The 16,056-nt window shown below is 39.3% G+C and overlaps 2 long non-coding RNA genes across 2 annotated transcripts; both read left to right on the top strand.

Moving 5' to 3' along the window:
• The first annotated feature begins 5,388 nt into the window (after positions 1-5,388).
• Positions 5,389-6,427, top strand: LOC112451194. Its single transcript, XR_003039967.2, has 3 exons — positions 5,389-5,981; positions 6,047-6,286; positions 6,354-6,427. It is a non-coding gene; the product is annotated as an uncharacterized LOC112451194 (long non-coding RNA).
• An 8,245-nt stretch (positions 6,428-14,672) lies between these two features.
• LOC119617911 lies at positions 14,673-15,318 on the top strand. Its single transcript, XR_005234368.1, has 2 exons — positions 14,673-15,144; positions 15,227-15,318. It is a non-coding gene; the product is annotated as an uncharacterized LOC119617911 (long non-coding RNA).
• Positions 15,319-16,056: the final 738 nt, after the last annotated feature.

Genomic DNA, 16,056 nt, shown 5'->3' with positions numbered 1-16,056 from the left:
GACAAAAATTTTATGTCCAAATTTATTTAAAGTGGCAAAGAAAAATTTCCAGTTAACCTTGTCAAAAGCCTTCTCTGCATCTAAAGAAACAATTAAACCAGATTTATTTTGGATGTTGCAATAATCTATTAGACTGAGTCTTCTTGTATTATTTATAGCATAACAATTTTTAATATAATCAGTCTGATCAGGATGCATAAGATGACAGATTATTTTTTCAAGCCTTGTGGCCAACGTCTTACAAATGATTTTAAGATGTGTGTTTATAAGTGATATTGAGCGGTAGCTGGATGGATGTGTGGAATCCTTATCTGGCTTGAGAATAAGATTTATGTTAGCACAATTCATATTTGGGGAGAGTATTGAGGTTTACTGAATTTCTGTGACCACCCGTTGGAAGGTGGAGGACAGCAGTGTCCAGAATTCTGCATAAAATTCTGCATGGAAGCCATCGGGTCCTGGAGCTTTGCCATTAGGCATACCTTTAACTGCTTCATGCAGTTCACTAGGTGCTAAAGGTAGCTCAGAACCTGTTTCTGTTGCTCATTCAATTTAGGAAGATTTACGTCATTTAAAAACTCATCAATGTCCAGATCGGAAGGCTCAATATCTTTTGAGTATAGCTTTTTTATAAAAATGGATGGATGGATGGAATTGATTTCATAAGGGTCATCAGTTAGTTCACCATTACTGTCAGTTATTGTTGAGATTGTTACCTTTTCTTCATTCTTTTTCAATTGATTTGCACGAAGTTTGCTAGATTTATTACTATGGTCAAAGTTCTACAACCGTTCTACAAATTGTATTCGTGCTTCTAGTATTTTATTAAGTTCTAGTTCTAGTTTTCTTATTTCATTTAACTGATTATCTTCTTGGGATGTAGCATAGGTAGTTTCTAAGTTCTTTATTTTCTGTTTTAGTTTTAAATCAGTTGCATTTTACCACGCATAACAACTTTTGCTGCCTCCCAGAGGAAACCAGTAAAGACATTAGGTTGATTATTTATTTCCAGAAAATCAGTTCACTCTCTCACAAAAAACTTGGAAAAATCTTCATCTTTAAGTAATGATGTGTTAAACTGCAAAGGTTTAAAAGGTGGTGTTGATGTTTTTTTCCATAACCATCATAGTTACTGGAGCATGGTCATTTATAGAAATAGGATGATTTTGTGGCTCACATATCTCCTTTGTAACCGAGTTGCTGATTAAAAAGGAGTCTATGGGGGAGTAAGAGTGATGGACAGGTGAGAAGGTGAGCTCCTTACCTGATGGGTGACATGAGCGCCAGGCATCACACAGACCAAATTCTTCCTTATACTGCTTTAATGTATTAACTGGCTGCAGGTTATGAAGTGCAGATGATCTACTGAGCCTGTCTCACTCTGTGTTCAGAGTGAGGTTAAAATCTCCTCCCACCACAAATACTGCATCACTGTGAGTTGAAAGGGCAGAAAATAGACTGCGATAAAAGTTGGAATCATCCACATTTGGACTGTATACATTAGCAATACACCAGTCTTTGGTGTTTACGTTTATGTTAATAATTACATATCTCCCTTTTGGATCAGATAAGCTATCCTTGCATGTAAACTGTACCCTCCTATTAATTAAAGTAACTACCCCTCTTTGTTTGGAATTATAGTTGGCAAAGTAAAAGTGAGGAACTTCTGGTATATTTAATGGATTTGGTCCAGATTTGGATATGTGGGTTTCCTGAATTACGACAATGTCTGCTTTAAGTTATTTTACTTGATCTATGATTTTGGGCTTTTTACTATTATTTCCAATTCCATGTGACAAACCGTATTGAATTCATATCACTACCTAAGTACAAGGTCTAAACTAAAGTTGGCTTGTGTCTTCCTGTCTCTCTGTGTGTTCGCATGAGTGAGAGAGGAAGAGGAGAAAGAGACGTTTAGTAAGTGCCAAAAAACTTTAACTAACATCTAATCAGTGTTTGCTGCATAATCCTACCTGCTGCTACAATAAAGCCACGGAGTTACCTTCTGGTCCCAGAACAGCTGTCCTTTAACATAGAGCCTGTCCACCGTAATAACAGTTTCTTCCTCACCGGAAAAAGGACGGGACATCTGTCCAGGATCTCCTTTGGAAATTGGTCATTCACACTGTAATTTGTGCCGCGTAGTTCCCTGCCGCAGCTTTTAACTTTTTCTTTTTGTTTGAAATGTTCAAACTTTGGGACAATGGGTCTGGACTGGTGGTTCTCGGGTTGTTTCACTCTAAAACAATGTACACAGTGGAAAGTGATGGACCTAACAGTGTCACTCAGGATCTTCAACTGCTGCTGGAGGTAATCACGTACGGTGGCCTCTGGATCTTCTTCTTCCCGCTCAGGGATTCCGGAGAAAATAAGGTTTTCCCACATGCTTCTGGCTTGGATATCCAATATGGTCTCTTTGATCTTGTTGTTGTCACCGGAGAGCTGCGTATTTCTTTGGTGAGTTTGTTTAAATTCTCTTCTTCAGTGTTTTGTTTTCCACGGTCGGCATAGCCACCAATTGATGGCTAAACTCCAGTGATTCCCTCAGGACCTGGAATTCTCTATGTAGAGCTTCCAACAGGCCCAGTCTGGCATCGAGACTGGTGAGCTTCTGATCGATCAAGTCCAAAATATCAGTGTAGCTCTTTTCTAGTGTTGTGGTGGTGCTGGTGGAGCTGGTGGAGCATTCTGACCGTGTCCTCTTTGATGTTGGAGTTTCTGCCAGCTTCTGGGGTTTTCCCATCACGACTCTCTGAAAAGATTCGTCAGTGTAGATCTGCAGGCTCTCAACAATTTCCTCATCCAGGTTGTCGTAGATGAAGAATGGAACACATTGGTTAATGTTTTAAATTGTATATTTGGCGAATATTTATTGGCTTGTTTTACCTGATATTAGCAGATTGTTTTGTTAGTACGCTGCTGGGTTGAATACTTACGCACCCTCAAAACGTACGCGCCCATCTGCCAAAGTTTTGATGCATGAACTGTATGGACTGGCTCTTCAGGGTCACCATGGTCATCACATACCTGTGTCTGTCACTCCTGCTTAATAAATCAAGCAGAGAAAAACAGAATAGAATAATCAAGTAAGCCTCAAATGGTCACTGTATGAAAAGTATAATTTCTATTGAAAAAATAATTCTTGAATCATAAGCATCCAGTTATCACAGTTTATTTATGTGTTTGTTTGTTTGTTTTTTACAGTGTTTAATGTAAAACAGGGCTATTCAATCTAGGCCATATAAAGACCAGGGGTTTGAGGGCCACAAAACATTTTGATCAACCACTACTTCATCAAGAACAGCGAGCATGCAGTCTCACGGTTTCCTCATGCAAAAATTTGCTTTTGTTTGGTTATATTTGATAGCTGATATTTTATTTGATAGCTCTCTCTTGTTCAATGCCTTCTTGATTCCAGTGCGAGCAGCCCCTATACTTCTTTGTTCTTCTAATTCTGCTAGAAAAAGAGAAGAATAAGATGTGTGATTAGACTTGCATTATCTATTCATTACTGGTGAAATGAAAAGTGTTTGAAGCTGACATAAAAAAGTCATAAAAGTCGCTTGTCTTAAATTTATATAAGTTTGCTCCCACTTTATTAGAAGGCAAATCCCAAACTTCCATATTGCAGTAATTTTCTTCCAGCCTGTATATGACAACAACAAAATAAAACTTTGTAAATTCTGTTATGGCTTTTGGTTTAGGTGTTCCTCACCAATGTAGGGTCATACATCAGAGTTTGGATTATTTTTGCATCAACAGCCTAATGCAAAAATGGACTATTTCACCTAAACTAAACCACCAGTGTTTTGAGAAGAAACCCAGAGGCCTCTGTTGATCTTATCAGACCAAAAGGAGCCAACGTACTAGGAGGTTCCCCTTCCGAGGACCCATACAATAGCGAAAAACTAATCACTGTTGTTGACTCTAAACAAGAGTTACACCCCCTTCTCAGACTTCTTTGCCCCAAAGACAAAACCAAGGTGTCAGTTGTAGGTCTGTTGCGATAAACGATAAATCAATTAATTGCATGATAAATTAAAACGAGATCGGTAGTTTTCATTTATCGGTGTTATTGTTCCTTCGTGTCTCTCTCTGTTTCTACTGAAGAAACTGGATGACAAAAAGCTCAGCTCCGATGCTCTTCACTGCCGCCTCCTTTTCTCTTAACATCAGGGGGCGTGATATTGGGGGGAAAAAAACCTAATTGGAATTGGTGTCAAGGTTGAACGTAACAGCAGTGATGAGGGAGCACTTCAGATTCAAACCAAATGACTGAGGCGAACCGCTGAACCTTTGTGAGCCGGTATGTTGCATTTGTGCCTCTGTCGCTGTGTGCTTTTGTTAGTTTGCACTTTTTATTTATAAAACTGGCAGTTTTGTCTGTATTCTCTATATAAAACTAATGATTATTATTTTTTGAAGGGCAGTGTAGTTTACAGACTTAATAAACAACACTTCAACATTCTTCAACTGTTTTGGTTGAATGTTCAGTTTTATTTTTTTTGTTTTTATTTGAGTGCATTCTTTGTTAACGGAGACTGAGAGTCCATTTTATTTTTTGTTTTTGGTTCTTTTGTGTTCTTTTGAAAGTAAAGTTTATTAATCTTTGAGAGGAAGTACTTGCACTACTGTGTTATTATCATTACATTAGTTTAAAATGGGTCTCCAAACAAAATTATCGTTTATCACAATTTCTGAGACAATTAATCACCAAGCAAAATTTGTTATCATGACAGGCCTAGTCAATTGTACTACTTTGGAAGAAATTTACATTCTGAAAAGAGAATAACCAAAGACTTGGTTAAACTCAAGAAACAGATAACGCCTTTGGTCTACAGACATCAAAGGAATGATCACATTCCTTTAGACCTGAAAAGAAAGTACCACAGTGCCCTTTTTTTTTTTTTTTTGGGGGGGGGGGGGGGGATGCTGGTCTCTGCTCAGTATAGTTTGAACTATATTATCAAATGTGAACTTTCTAATCTGTTCAAAATTGTAATGGTTTTAGGAATTGATTTGACCCACATGCAGAGAATCACAAGAGGCAGGGAGAATCAGAAACAAAGTTTTATTGTACTAATGATAAATGTATGAGTTCTTTGTCATGGGAAACTGGGAAATGGTGAAGGGAGACTGGATCACTGCAACGGAAACGTAGATGGTGAGTATTTGGTAAACTTGGATGGAAAGGTTTGGTAGATGGATGACTTACAGATGAAGGAAGAGTTGTTGGTTCGCCAGGGAGAGGTGAGAGGAGTTTGAGGGGCTTGGGTCCAAGAGATGATCCTGGAGAGTACGGAGGAACGATTTGGCCTTGTTGGAGTCCAGAGGAAGCCGATAGGTGGTGAGAGTTGGAGGGCAGACAGGTCTTCACAGTGAGGACCTGATAAGTGGAGGTAACGGCTGCCAGTCGTGGAAGAAGAACCACAAATCAGACGATGAATGCTGAGAACCCAGAAGACAACGTGGCATCTGAACAAATTGCTTGTAGATCACAAGGAGTACCTGGTAGCAAACAAACTGGTTAGAGTAAAAGAATGGCTGAGACGATTACTCAGGGAGACAAGAGACTTCTAGGAAGGGTGGCTCAAGTACCACTCAGGTGTCCAATGACTGGCAGTCCCCTCCTCTTATCCTGTGGCTTGGTGAGTGGTAATGTGACTCAGGTGTGAGCAATCAGTGAAAGACCTGTCCTCTGGGTTTGGCTCCATGGCTTCCTCTAATGGAGAAAGAGAGAACCCAAACCCCTGCTTCCTAACAAAAATAAGTTTCTTGTCAGGAGATGGGGTTGTGGTTGTTATCGTCCTCCACCAGGTTCTTTCCTCCAGAGGGCGGCCTTCCAGGATTGCCGTTGGGTTGCTTCATCCACTGCAGGTGTGTGTGTTGTTCACACCTGCAGATCGTTTGCCTTGTTCAGCAGAGCTCTAAAAGAGGAGCAGTTCTCCAGCCAGTCTTCGCTGGAGTGTATCCTTTACATGGTAAGTCACAGCCTCCTTGTGACAAACTTATGTTTGTCCCAAGTAATCTCTGTGTGTATTCTCAGGTAATCTGCCATGAACTCTTCTGAGCATTACCTTTCTGGGGCCTTTCCTCACTCTCTGTGGGACTCCTGGATGACCTTTCTGGACTGAGACTGCCTACCTGTGTGGCCTGCCTGCCCAACGGGTATTCTTTCGTCCTCCCCGGTTCCACCATCAACTGGAGGGAATCAATGTCATGGTTCTGCTGCCACAACCCAGGATTCCACTCATCTTCCCCTGGTGGACCATTCTCTCCCTCTAAAGTAAGACTGCTGCCTGTTGCTAATCCTTTCAGTTCCAACCCGTTCTTATCCTGTCTCTGTCTTTCAGAGTACCTGACTACACACACTGCCGCGATCACTCCAGATCGTCGAACACTTGTTTCTTGCTGGTTTTCAATAAACATACTTTATCTGATTCCTGGTTTCCTCCTGAGAGTTTCTCTGTATGTGGGTCAGAAGCCTGATCAAAACCATGACATTTCTGGACTGTAATCTTCATATTAAAATGTGATATTGTGCTAACATTTTATTTTTTTTCCTCCTTTCTAGTTACAAGAGCAACCACAGGTTCTTATTTTAAAAATGACAAGAGTCACACTTTCATCTTTAATGTTCTTTAATGCTCGTCCAGTGTAATTAAATTTTAAGACTAATAACTACAAATTATAGATTTATGTAATATTTCCCTCTTTGAGAAAGGGTGGTGCCCTGACGTATTATAAATTAGGAATTATTAACAATTCAAAAATATACCCTTTCCCCTACACCAAGATTAACATTAGACTCCTATCTGTGCCCCAGACTACAGAGATCCAGGGAAAATTAAGTTTTGTATTTTGTCTATTTCATACAATGTACTGCTACAAAAAGTCACAGCACATTATTCCTGATTAAACTACAAGTTCTGATGTATTGTTTTGCAGGTGTATTTCAAAAGTTGTGGAAGGAGTAGGCAAGAAAAAATAAGATGAAAATGGAAGCATTATGAGCAAATAGTAGTGGTATAACAAGATCTCATGGTACAAGTTCCTGCAAGATTATAGCTTTACAAGATGTCTCAACAAATTTTTTATGATTTTGTCTGGCGAAATTAGAACTGAAGATGCTTCCATCACTTGAAATTGTTTATGGCATGAGCATAGAGTTAAAAACAGAGAGGGAAAACTCCCATTCATTGTCTAATCAAAACTTGTGATGTTGTGGAGGATCCCAAATGGCCACCAAAATGGAATCAATGTCAACAAACGTGTCAATGAGAAGACATGCTATCTTTGATGTAGGTAAAAGTAAAACATTCTTGACAAAAACAACACAATAATATGCTGTAGAATGCAGATTGGAAGGTGTTGAAGCTTCAGGGAAATCAGGATATGTGTATGGGCACAAAGTCCAGGCATATATATATATATTTTTTTTTTTGTTCTTGTTAATCAGAATGCGTATATTGCTGGGGCCTATCATACCTGCCTGCTATGATACACCCCGGCCTCTACTGCTTTTGTACTGAGGGCCTGCTCTTGTGCTGCCATGATTAGTGCTTCTGTGCTGTTCTTCAGTCCAGCCCTTTCTAGCCTCTGGTGGGGTTTGTTGACATCAGCCACTTTCTCAGTCTGCTGGTGGTATATGCTGTGCAGGGGCTTGTTTTTCCATGAGGGTTCCTCCTTCTCCTCTTCCCCATTGGGTTTCTGCTGCCTGAGACATTCACTTAGCAAATCATCATTGAGGGCTTTCTGGTTGTTTCATCCTGTATAGTGGCTCTGATGTTCACTAGTCCTCTGCCTCCCTCCTTTCTGTTAGTCTACAGTCTCAGGGTGCTGGACTTAGGTTGAAACCCTCAGTGCATTGTGAGGAGCTTTTGTGTCTTGATGTCAGTGACTTCTATCTCCTCATTTGGCCAGGTTATTATACCAGCAGGGTATCTAAAGACTGGCATCGCATATGTGTTGATGGCTGGGACTGTTCTGACTGTTCAGCTGGCTCTTCAAGACCTCAATGAATTCTCAATGAAGGCTCTTCGTGTCCTGTTGATGGTATACAGTTTTTAAGCACTCCAGTATCCATGTATGGGACATCAAGTTATAAGCTTTCTTGTAGTCAATCCAGGCAGTGCATAGGTTTGTGTGTCTGGTATTAAGCTACAGTTCTGTCCACTAGTAGCTGGTGCTTGGCTCCCCTGGTGTTGGTGCCAATTCCGTTCAGACTTTGCACAGGTTAATCACACATTGACCCATGTGCCTATTCATCTTAGCTGCTGTGATGCCTGATAGGAGCAGGACCCAAGATGCAAGCTGTGTAAAGATCCCCTCTGAGTCCAGCACATATTAGCAGGATGTAAGATACAGGCAGGCAAGGCATACATGGAACGCCATAACCAAGTGGCTGGAATAGTGTACAGGAACATCTGTACAGAGTATGGACTGTAAGTCCCTCAGTCAAAATGGGAGATTCCACCTAAGGTGGTGGAGAATGGCAGGGCTAAAATACTGTGGGACTTCCAGATACAGACTGACAAACAGGTGATGGCTAACCAACCGGACATTCAAGGATTCAAAGATCTCTTATTGTCATACCGGGTCACACTTGCATGGGACTCAGGTCCCAGTTCAAGAAACCTATCAAATAAATAAATTAATATATATAAATAAATAAAAAAAGAGTTTAAATATGGAGAATATATGTATAGATATATAATATCAACATACAAAAAAAAGTATACATGAGATGAAGCTGAGAGGTGCAGCTGACAGCTGCAGGGAAGAAACTGTTTCTGAGCCTGGTGGTCTTGCTCTGAATGCACCTTAGCCACCTGCTTGAGGGGAGGGGCTGAAACAGACTGTGTGCAGGGTGGGTGGAGTCCTTTATGACACGGAGCGCCCTCTCTCTGCATCGTGATTTATAGGTCCGAGGTGGTGGGAAGACTGCTCTCTACAGTCCTCTGTGCAGCCTTAACCACCCTCTGCAGAGCCATCTTCTCAGCAGCAGTGCAGTTTCTGTGCCACACGGTGATACAGGTGCAGAGAAATCTCTCCACCTCACAGTGATAGAAGCTCCTCAGAACTGAGCTCCCAAGTCCTGCTCTCCGCAGCTTTCTGAGAAAGTAGAGATGTTGATCAGCCTTCCTGACCAGACAGGAAGTGTTGACACTCCAGGTAAGGTCATTGGATATATGCACATCCACGTATCTGTAGCTGGAGACCACCTCCACAGCTGTTCCTCCAATGTACAGGGGAGAAAATCTTTTCTAAGTTAAATTAGGACAGTCAATTTTAAAGGGAGTGAATATTTATGCTGTCACTTATTTTACATTACATATTTTTATTTAATTGGTTTTATGGTACTACTCTGCAGAAATTTAATTTCACTTTGACATTGAAAGATTTTTTTTTTGGCCAAAGAATCCACTTATATTGACTGTGATTGATTTATGACAGCAATAAAAGCATAAAACATATTATATCACCTCAATGTCCAGTTGTGGTGACCAGCCAGACACTGTGGTGATAGAGAAGATATAGAAGAAAGCAGTGGTGATAGACATAGCAGTCCCAAGCAACTGTAACATCAGGAAAAACCAAAAGCCAGAGAAATACCAAGGGCTGAAAGAGGAAATAGAGAAGTTGTGGAGAGTCAAGGCCTCAGTGGTACCAGTGGTCATCGAAGCTCTTGGTGCTGTAACTCCCAAACTGGAAGAGTGACTCCAACAGATCCCAGGAACAACCCCAGAGATCTCTGTCCAGAAGAGTGCAGTCCTAAGAACAGCTGAGATACTGCGTAGAATATTTGAACTATCTACAACTGATTAACTTTTGAAGTTAATTTAATTCAACATGGCTGCCAGGCCTAATCAACCATAGCCAACACAAAAATGGCTAAACCAGTTTGATTTATAGTTCGAGAAAAAAAAATACTTCCGTGCATATACACTTCAGCATATGTATCAGACAGATGTATTTAGTTTCTTTGTTGGTTGTTCTTATGATGCATCAAAGCCACTAATCAGAAATGATGCAACATTTATGACAGTTGCTTTGTTGAGAAACAGTTTTATTTTTAGCACAATACCAGTATTCATTAAAAAACCAATGACAGTTATTAGGAACTTAAATTTTGATTATTAAGTAGACGTAGCACCATGTCTTGTTGCGGTATTGTGACATGATTCAATAACTAAACAACCACTTCTACCTGGAGGATTAATCTGCATCAGTGTGTACTAGTCTGGAACAAATTTGGCATTGGAATAAACAGTGAAGTGTTAAACAGAAGCACTGACTTTCACAACCATCAAATGATACACAAAAATTCTAAATAAACATAAACAATTTGTTTTTAAATCATACCATAATATTTTAACACCTTGGTTATTTTAAAGTTGATTTAAAGCAGAAAACAGCCCAAATCACTTTGCTGTTCTTGATTAAGTCCAAGTGTATTTTTCAGTCAGTTCAATAAATCAGAGTAAGTTAAGCAGTTATTTGCTCAAGCTAACATCTCAAACACAGCAGCTAATTACATGGATGGCCTCAAGATTCCAGACTAATGACTTTCAGCTTCATAACAGCTCTGTAAAAACATAGTCAGGTTGTCCCGTGTGTTAATAAGTTACAAGTTGCTGCAAGTTGTACCTACTGAGTATCAGCATTGGACTAAAATCTCCTCCTGTGTGCTCAGTAATATTTTTTGAATATACAAATATATATATATATATATATATATATATATATATATATATATATATATATATATATATATATATATATATAAATGGACCAGTTTTTCTTGCATCATTTTGGAACAAAATGTTTTTAATTTGAGAATATTATGTAGGTGGAAGAAAGTGGTCTTGGTAACATTTTCAATGTGGAGGTTAATGACATCCTGAGCCAAAATAACACCTAGGTTCTTCAACATTAGAACCTGGAGGCCAAATTAATTCCACCCAGAGAAAGTGAAAGACTGTAAAATTTGTTCCTATGATGCTCCGGTCTAAAAAATATAACACAAGCCTCTGTAATAGAATATTGTGATGAACTGTATCAAATGCAGCAACTATTTGCAACTATTTTCTCAAGAATTTCTGAGATAAATAGGAGATTGGATATTGGTCTATAATTGGCCAGAACTCCTGAATCAAGATCTGTTTTTTAAGTAAGGGTTTAATTACAGCAACCTTAAAGCTCTGTGATACATTATTCATTAGAGACAAATTAAGCAGATTCAAAATGGGGATATTAATTAAGGGAAACACCTCCTTGAACAGTCTAGCTGGGATGGGATCTACCATGACATGTTGATGGTTTGGATGATAAAGGACTGTAAATTTTCTCTCTGATTGAAACTATTTTATTTACAAAGAATCTTGTGAAGTCATCACTACTTAGAGTTATGGCAAGACTACTGTAGAAACAGTGTGACAACAGTACTAAAGTTTGCTGCTCTGCTACATTAACACAATGCCACAAAGGAAAGACATGACCTTTGAGAATTAAACTATTGCTGTTGAGAGAAAGATTTTTCACAAGTGGAAAACATTAAAAAATTAAAGGAACAATACAAAAATCATCTTCTTTAAAGACATTGAAGTAACTTTTGAAAAATGAACTGCTACAACATTATACTTAGACTAACTCAAAGCACTGCATAACCGGATACATAACTGGATATTAAAAAAAGCCCAGCATATTCTATACACTAAAGAAAATTCATTATCATTTATTAATTTTGTCTAATATAATGTTTTAATAATATCTGGATAGGAAGTATAAGGAATAATTTGTCACCCCAAATAAGCTGATGTGTTTGATAAAGTGTTTTATGAATACGGCTGTGAGAAGCATGCCATCAATTACTGTAATAAGGTCTGATTGGTGCAATATTGTGTAAAAATAATAATGTGTAAAACTAGGTATGGGAATGTATGAATGTATGTGTGGGATGTGAAATAAGAATAATGATTTGACTAGATGTTGGGGTGCGGGGGGGAATTCCACCTTTTTTTTTTTTTTTTTTTTACAAAATCTTGTAAATAAACAGTTAAATCAGAAATTTAAGACAGCTGCTAGCCTTCCCAGGAGTGGACATTCTGGCAAATTCAGTCCAGTGTCAGACTGCTCAATGCTCATAGGAATGACAAAATAATCCAAGAGTTCCATCTCAGATTCTATAGGCCTCAGTTAGCAGGTTAATATTCTATGGTCATGGCAGGACAGTTAGAAAAAGACTGAACAAGTATGGCTTGTTTGGAAGGGTTGAGGAAAAAAACAAAACTATTTTTTTCTCATATGGCAGCAGGACTTCAATTTGTAAAGTTTCATCTGAGTGACCACAAGATGTCTGGAACAATGTCCTTTGGACAGATGAGACCAAACAGCAGATGGGTACTTATAATGAACAGTGGCATGTCAACCAAACACAGCATATCAGCACAAACACCCCATACCAACTGTTAGCACTGTGGTGGAGGGCTGATGGTTTGGGCTTCTTGCAGTTACTGAGTTAAATCTAAACTCTTCTGTGGACCAAAAGATTCTAAAGACAAATGTGAGGACATTGGTCCAACAACTGAAACTTGAACCAAACTGGATCATAATGCAACAGGACAATGATTCCAAACACAGCAGCAAATCTAACAGAACAGGTTAAAAAGAATTAAGATGCTGCACCATTCCACTGGACCATTCCAGTCAAAATCCATAACCTCAACCTGACTGAAATGCTGTGGTAGGACCTTAAGAGCTGTGCAGAAACCAATACCTGCAAACCTCAGTGAACAAAAATAACACTTTAAAGAAGAGTCTCACAAACATGTGAGAGACTGAAGTCCTACAGAAAACCACTGTTGAGTTATTGCTGTTAAAGGAGGCTGTACAAGCTGCTGCATCTTGGGCTGGAACCAGTTTTTCACATATTGTTCATTTTTTGCTTCAATAAATAATGACATGGTGGAATTTGTTGTGTGTTTCTGTTCATTTGAGGTTAGATTTGAATGATTTTAGAACCAGGTAAAAATCTGTTTTAATATCCCTGATATGCAAAGCCCTGTAACTGAAACAGGGTCAGCATCCCCCCCCCCCATGATTGTATGTATTTTACAAGCATTTGGTTTTGAACTGTAGGTCATAAACAAAAGTTCTAATGTTTTATTCAGTGAAAAACATCCTTTAAATATTAAACAATTTTCAAACCTACTGACCTGCTATGTGTTTTCAGTAATGCTACAACCATGTCTGAGATTTTGTGTAAGGAACTTAGCAGCTGAAAATATGAGCTCAGGGTGCTTTAAATGTGAGTCAAAACCGTAATTCCATCAGTGTGTGAATGTGTGGATGAATGGGTAAATGATTGTAGTGTAAAGCGCTTTGAGGTCCTTGGACTAGATAAAGCGCTATATAAGTGCAAGCCATTTACCATTTACCATTTAATTTATTTTTAGTTAAATAAATGTCATTGCTCTAAAACAATAGCTGAAATTTGAGTTGGTGTTGCAATTTAATTTGAAAATTTAAAGTTACACACCGGGCAAACAACTTCCTGGATGGACAAAAGCAGCAGCTGCATATTGTGACATTTATTAACCTGAAAGATGCCCCTCTCCCAGGATTCAGGTTTACTCTAAGAGGAACAATGCAAGGACTGAGTTTGGTTAATGAAATATTTGCAGCTCACTCAATTCTCCTCTCGGAGTCTGCTCACTTCATTATCTCACAGAATACCCACAGGTTGGCTTAATCTGACCGCCAATTCCATCCTGCACTTATGATGTGAGCGCTTGACATTTTCTGTGTTTCAAACTGCCTGCTTCTATTTATATGAGGTGTTTATTTTCACCTAGCTTCCACCTTTATTCTAACCTGCAATTAGTCGCCAGGACTGAAACGGTTCACACTCCAATTTCACAACTGCTTCTGGCAGGAGAAATAGGGGGGAAATACAATTACAAGGTGTGCAATTTTAACATGACCTCTGAGGAATAATGGAGTCCTTCAAACTGACAGAACTTTTGATGGAGATTTAACATGGCTGAGCTCTCAGCAAGTCTTCTAGCAGACAGACGCCCAGAATATTGGCATACCGTAGAGTACATAGAGTACAACATAGAGTATTAAAGGCTTTGCAATCCTTGATGGAATGCATATTACCCGCATCTTTTTATACCAAATTTTTACACTATGGTATAAAATTTCAGACACTTTATTTTGCATCACATTAACACTAGTCTTTCTCAGAGAATACTACTTTTGCTTAAAGGATTGTGAATGTTTGTTTTGGTAAAGAGGAGATGTTGCGTTCTGAAATTTACACAGTGAATGCATTTGTGTTCTGTGTTGTTGGTGTTATTACATCTAGTCATTAAATGGCACTGCTGTGAGACTGTAGGGCTAAGTAGAGAGCAGGAGGAGGAGACTAGAGAAGTTCTGTCATGGTGCCTGTATAATAGTGTGCATGTAATAAAATTCCAGACTTTTACCAGCCATCTCATTATTTTCTTTACACCCACTACAAGTTTGATGGCCGGTAGACTCACTTCCACTTTTGGCAGCAAGCAGTTAAAATGAATAGCGGTGTTGTGTCTCCAACTCCTATAACAACGCCAATCTCAAATATTTTATAGCAGTTCATGTGATCACTGTTTTATAACCTTTGTCAGGATCGGTGGTTTGTTTTGTTTTTCTTTTGTTTTGGAAGCCTGCCGCTTCCCACTTCCTCCACCAGATGCCGCCTAGGAGCAGAGCCCCTGGAGAAGCGTGTGGTTGAACCCGGAGACACACCTGTGGCGCATTTGCTGACTGAGGCTGGGGATATTTAAGAAGCGGCGAGCTGACACTTCCTTGCCTGAGTGTTTGTTCACCTTGGTAACAAATCGTTCCAGAGTAAGGCCCGCTGTGTATCTTCCCGAGATAATCGCCTCCTGTGTTTGTTCCTTCTCGTCAGGTCTACCTGGATTCCTCCGGAGTTTTCTCGAGAGAAAAGTTCTGTGGATCGTTTGTTCCGGACCACGACCAGCCGCCAGCTCGCTCCCCACTCAGTCTGTCTTACCTGTCCGCCCTCCAACGGTTCACTACCTCTCCACGCCGCCCTGGGTCTGTCGCTGCTCCTAAGTGAGCTTCCATCTGTTCCTAGTAAGCCTTTCTCTCCTCTACATATATATATTTATATGTTCCTCCACCTCCCAGGAGTCTAACCGCTTCCTCTCGTTGACAGTGGCTGAACTGGTTATCCCTTCCTGACTTCTGCTCCGTGTTTTTCTCCCCAACCCTGTCCCCTCTGTTCAATAAACTTTATTATTGTTTGCATACGCGTCTCCTGATTGTGTTCGTGCATGTGGGTTCGTAAACTGGAACCAAACATGACAACCTTAATGCCACTATCAGTTTTGCTGTGCACAATTTTACCATTTATTTTGGCGACTGTTTGTAAATGCTACTAGCAGCAGAAGCTAACTGTTAAAACAGCCTGGGGAATGTTATATCTCAGTCAGAATGGCAATGTAATATGAAACCATAATTGATGTAAAGGTTTATAAAATAGCATTCACATGAACTGCTGTGACATTTTTTAGGCTGGAGTTTTTTTTTGAAGACGACAGGATGCTATTTTGTCCCACTCCCCCTATAAGTTAACTTGTTAGCTCTGTGGTCTAAATTAAACTCAGTTTCTCCACAGTGAATTCAATATATCTTCATTTTTTGGCATGTCTCTGAAGTGTATAATTTATAACAAATTTCACAGAATTTATTTTAATATTATTAATTTACATATGAATAAATTCATATCTCTATATTGTCATCTTACCTTGGGCTCTTTTACAAGACACCTCAGGCCAGGACTTAGATGCCTTCTGGCCACCTCAGTGCAATTTAAGATTGGGCTGAGGTAGCAAGAGGGGTTGAGCGTTAAATGATGTAACTCAATTTCTTATTTTACAGGTAAAATTTCTCATTATGTGATGTGCATAGACCAGAACAGATAACATTTGGAGTTCCAAACAGTCAGTTTCAATGTGTAATGTATCTTTAAATACACATATAATC

This window comes from Kryptolebias marmoratus, linkage group LG17, assembly GCF_001649575.2.
Source record: "Kryptolebias marmoratus isolate JLee-2015 linkage group LG17, ASM164957v2, whole genome shotgun sequence".
Classification (NCBI taxonomy): Eukaryota; Metazoa; Chordata; class Actinopteri; order Cyprinodontiformes; family Rivulidae; genus Kryptolebias; species Kryptolebias marmoratus.
Note: the sequence above shows the minus strand (reverse complement) of the source record. Positions and strands in the feature narration are given on the sequence as shown.